We start from the raw sequence: 6,000 nt of genomic DNA, 5'->3' as shown, positions 1-6,000 counted from the left end.
CGGAAGCCGCCCCTCCCCTTTGACGCACTGAGAAAGATGCTGTCTTTTTCTCCAGCCGAGAAAATCCAGCTCCGGTGTTTCCAGCCACCCTTGGGGGTTGCTGGGAGATCGAGTCCTGAAGAGAGAGATACAAGACCTCCCACATTCTATTACCAAGGTACAGAGCTGATTAAACCCTTAAGAGAATTCTTGATTCAGATTCTTGGCAAAACCAACTTAACTTAAACTGCTACTTACTTACTCCTTCCCACGTATTAGGCTTAGGTCAGGTACACCAGGATAGGCGTATTTAGAAGCACCAGTTGAGTACGTTAGTCAATGTTTTTATGTATGTATATATTTTATCCATTTTAAAGTATCATATGGCTAAGAAACCATATCAATGCTTTTACAGTATTATTTTATAATACTCCTTTTACTGTACGCACTTTACTTCATGTTAAGTATTGCAATTGTGGCAATTCATTTCTCTTGCATGAGAAAGAAGACTGCTCAATAAATAACATATTTTATTGAAAACGCCCGTCTCTCTATTTCTCTGCACTCTGGTGAAACTAAGTATGCACGATTGACTGAGTAAAATAGCTGTCTATTGTTTTCACACGACTCTAGAGATACACTCTTATTCTGAGGGAGCAAAGTTGTCATGTTATATGGTTGTCAGAAGCTAATCCCTTCTTGTCTAAATCCGGAGAGTTAACTCTTTCCTGAACATTCGAGAAAGTTTCTAGTGACCTCTGAGCTAGCTGGCAAAACTAATTAAGTCTAATATAGTCAGTAGAGACCTAGTCAACCTCAGTCCTACGTCTACACTGCCGATTATATTATTCCAATGCGCAGAGCCTATTGGGAATATAGGAACTACACTACACCAACACCTACCAACCATGTGCACAACATAGGATTCAACCTCAACTGCTCCCTCTCCATGTGTAAGCAAGTCCTCGTACTGCTACAACACTCTCCACATGCTCCGCCACACTGACAAGTGGATCCTAACCAAAAGAAGAAGAACAGTGACACAGGCCCTCATCAGCAGCAGACTTCACTGTGGTAAAACACTCTACACATGAATTCTAGCCAAACACCTACAATAACTACAAAAAATCCAAAAGACCTCTATGTAACTGATTATCAATGTCCCCGGCTGCACCCACATCACCCACCACCTGATACACCTACACTGCCTCAATATCAACAAAAGGATAACCTTCAAGCTCCTCACCCTCACTTACAAAATACTGTACAACACCAGACTAATGTACCTTAACAGCAGTAATCCTAAAGGGCAAATTTTGTTCTTAAAATTTTGTCTTTAAAAATATTAGGTAAGAATTTGGTAACTCTTTGGGCAAACGGTGCTTAAAAACTAATTGAATATCATTACACTGTATCCAACCTTTCAGACATTTAAAAAAAAACAATGTAATGTCCAGATGTGGTAGAAGGTCCATCATGAAAAATAATAGCAACAGCTATAAAAGTTCTTCCTGATATTGAACATTGACCAGCTACAACATTTTTAATTAAAGTTTTCAATTTTGTTCCACCAGTTCTACAACGTTACAGCATTAAAATAACATACTGTCCATATCTTTGTATAAATAATGTTGATGACATTTCTGATTTACATTGGCAACACTCCATGTTTTGACTTGCTCCTCTAATTAGATTGTTAAAAGACACTGATTCACAGTCAGGTAAAGTCAAATATATGAATCTCTCAGTGTCTATGTCAGTGCTACATGTAAACAAACAATTTCGACAGTCATGATGCCATTTATAAAAAAAAGGCCAAAAAGGTTTTCAACATCTATACCTTCATCTTCCAGTACACCAAGCATAAACATTAAATATTCCTGACAATCTTGCTGAATATTCTGTGTAAATTGACTAGAACCAGAACATATGTCCAAAACATTTCGAATATCAGAAACACTTTGTATTTTACTTTTATCACTAGTACATTTCTCATAAACAGAATTCAACAATGAACAGAATCTTTTGTCCCGATTTTCTACAATTTGCTGTTGGAAACTTTGAAGAAAAAAACAACATTAACAACTACATTAGCATAGCAGTTGACACCAGAACTATTTTCAAACCGATAACCAACATTCTCTTCAACACTGTACTTTGTCGCTTTGCTTGGAGGCCCAACTTCATCTTGTTTTTTTTCTTTCGCTACAGTTTCAGAACAGATATTCTCAAATCTTCTTTTTCTACCTACCACATGCTTTTCATTCACTGGATATTGACCTAAATTGGGTGCATATTCTCTTCTTAACCTATTATACTCTTTCACACAGTTTGCATTTGCAGAAACCTTTGTCTCATCAAAATCAATCAAGTACAATCCAGATAAAGTTCTGACTCGAGACAAAGCAACATATGACATACCTTCTTTAAACACGGTACTTCCAATATTTACTAAAGCACAATCTACACTTAAACCTTGAGATTTATGAATGGCGACCTCATATGCCAAACAAACAGGAAACTGTTTTCTGCAGACATACACATCTTTTACAAGCAATAAACGAGCTGCACAATGACTAACTTGTTGTACTTCAGCAATTTCATCAAATTTGATTTTCAAAAATTCAATGCCAGCTCTGTTTACATAATTAACAAAATCAATAATTTTACCCATTGCTCCAATTACTAAACCTTTTTGCACATTCAAATTACGTCGCAAAATTACCCTACAATTTACACATGCATACAAATTCTTTTCTAAACCAGCAGTTTTACTTATCGATTTCTCTAAACAATCCAATTTCCTCTTCAAGTTTTCACTCAAAATAATACTGATTCCTTCATGTTCTATTTTATCAATTGCTTCCAATTTTATAATTTCTTCATTTTCCAACTTTAACATTTCTTCATTGACTATAGAACATTCACGCAGTGTTGGCATTAAGCAGATTACAGATTTGTTTTCTGCAATTCTCATCTATATTTTCTCTGAAACAATATTTGAATTTGGAAACAAATTGGAAAGTAATCGTGTCTGTAAAGCTTGCTTGCCATGTTCGGTCAATTTTCCATTTCTTATATCTTGAACAATAGTTCCATAATCAACATAATTTGCTTGTTGCATATTTGTAGTAAGTTCCTTATACTGAAAATATGAACAAATGTTTACATTGCCAATACTCCCCAAAGACTTTCTAGTATCTTCATGCACCAGTGTTTTAAACACTGGCTGTCCTTTTACAGGAGTAAGTTGTAGAAGATCTCCAAAAACTATGACGTGTTTTCCTCCGAATAATACGTCATACTCTGTTTTAAGAATTTGCTGCATTCTTAAATGCACAAAGGTAAGCATTAAGTTTGAGACCATGCTTACCTCATCAATAATGAGAAGCTTAATTTTCTTCAACACTCTTGCAACTTCATAAGAAGCTTCTCCAGATAGCTTGTGGTATTGTAATTTGTTGTCATGCTCTACTGGTAGCATTAATAAACGATGTAAAGTAATTCCTTTAATATTGTGTGCCGCCAACCCGGTTGGAGCACTGACAACACAAGACAAATGTGAGTCAGTTCTTTTCTGTAGAAAACTTGTGATTACTTTAATTAACAAATGTTTTCCTGTTCCAGCTTGTCCACTCTCATACATACGGATAGGTTCAAATGATGAGCAAGAGCACTCTTTCTCCTCATGAAGAAATCCATGGTCAATCTGTTCTCTCACTTGCTCATATATTTCTTTCTGCTCAAGATTTAGTTGTTCTTCCAAGTTTCCTAAGTTTGTTAGATGTTCTTGACCTTGATACATTACTGTTTCCACCTCTTCCATAGCAGTTGCTGCTTCATTTAGAACAATTGGTTCTCCCAGTGGGTCCTGACTCAACGGAGCAGAAGTTTCACTGTCTTGAGAACTTTCTCTAGCAATCTCAGCTGCAATTGTAGCTTCTTGCTCAATTTCGTCATTCAACATTTTGATATAATTAGCAAAAACAGGACATTCTATAGTATCTTTAGTTGCATTGAAGGAATCTTCATAGCTCTCAAAATTTCCAAGTAATTCCAATTCTGAATGCCATGGCTTGAAAAGTTACAAAAGAGCTAAATAGTAAAATTCCCTTTTGTCAGGTGTTTACGGTGATTAATCAAATGTCCTTTTCTTTGTTTCACCAGACATCCTTCAGAACCAATAACGGCATATATACCATTATTAATGTTTTTGGTAATATTCCGTTTAAAAATATAGTTTTGCAGCCCTTCATAGAGACAAATGTTCTCAATATGATGACTTTGATTTGGATAACATGTATCCAACATATTTGTTTTCACAATATCAGTACTTTCTGGCTCTTTTTCAGCTAAATATTCAATTTCTTGTACAGATTTAAGAACTCGGTTTGGTGTTGCAGCAAGACCTAGACTCACCCAAATAATTCTTCTAGATTTGGAGTATAGACTTGCAGATGATAAGCGATCCGAGCATTCATACGCTCCAATTTCTCGATGAGATAACATCTTCAAACTGTAACTGTATAATTTCTTACTTAGACTCATCTCATGGGAAATCTCTTCCCACATTTCCTTCAATTCCGTCTTTTCTGAATTTGTTATGTACGATGTCACATATCGAGCAACAGCAATGGAATTGTCTGCAACATATTGAATATCCATATTAGCATTCCACATAGACAATATGACTGAGTTATAGTCATTTATGTATTTTGACTGTTCATTTCTTCTTCTTAAGTTGTAGGTATTTTTTGGAGACTTTCTTGTGATATTATGTCGCAAAGATGACATAAAACTGTTCACTCTTCCTTTCGATATTACAGGTCAAGGAAATGCAAAACGGAATTTGCTGTAGAATTTGTCCTTAGATTTGTACTTTCGACGACAGTATTTGCCCCAACGATGGCTTTGGAATCGTAAGACTTGTTGTCTTAAGTCCTTATCTTGTGTACTTTTGGGTACTTCACATGTAGCATATTCTTCAATAAAAGACAACACAGTATCATCTGAGTCTGTTCCAAATTTGGGAGCATCTTTGATCCATAATAGCATATATATGTGAGGAGCACCTCTCGCTTGATACTCCTTACTCCAAAAGAAATCCAGAACCTCTCCAAGAGGAGGATTTTTTAAATTGGTGATAAAAGACATCATAGCTTCGAATCTATGATTGAAATACCTGCATACATTAACAGGATCCATAGAGCACAATTCTCCAGGTGTCTTGTGTTCGATATTTGGTATATTTGAATTTGCCTCTCGAAGAAATTGAAGTAAATCATCCCAAGCATATTCAGCACAGCTTAAAGTAAGGAACCATGTAGAAGTTCCTAAGTTCCTTAGCATACATTTAAGTTCTCCATGATGATGGTACCAGTACTCATTAGTACCACGCTGACATGCCATCAGATTAATCAGCTGAGTTTCCAAAAAATTATCTTTCTGCTGTACTTTATCCATGAATTCCTTTGCCGAAACATTTTGCAGATGTACACCTGTTTTCAATATGTGGTTTACTGCGTAAGAAAGTCCAGACAAATCACTCTCAAACAAAAGATGAAACAAATATGGAATACATTGTCGAAATCTTGCATCTTCTGCATATAATCTTGATGTCCGGTTTTCAGATGCAGGAATCTGCACAGGTCATTCATCATATCGTCCTCCTTTTCCTGTAGGAAACAACTGAGGGAAACAACGAGCCTCCAAGCTTTTTTCCCATACACTAATGGGACTTCCTTTTGCTTCTTTCATTTGAAATAACTCTATAGCATTCCCCCTTCATTTCTTTGGAATGCAATGGATGAACACTGTAATGTTCATAGATGTCTTCAGTTCTGGACACATCCACTTTTTCAATTTGTCCAGATGGCAAGTCAGTATCTTCTTGTACAGTTATTTCTTCTTCTCCTACATACACATTTTTGTAATATTGATTATTTTTTACCAGATACAACGTTGCCTTTTTCACTTTCCTAACATCCACTAATTCTTGCCAGATATTCTTACTCTTAGTAG

Source organism: Lissotriton helveticus, chromosome 11, assembly GCF_964261635.1.
Source record: "Lissotriton helveticus chromosome 11, aLisHel1.1, whole genome shotgun sequence".
In the NCBI taxonomy this organism is placed as follows: domain Eukaryota; kingdom Metazoa; phylum Chordata; class Amphibia; order Caudata; family Salamandridae; genus Lissotriton; species Lissotriton helveticus.
The sequence above is the reverse complement of the archived record's forward strand: the minus strand, read 5'-3'. Positions refer to the sequence as shown.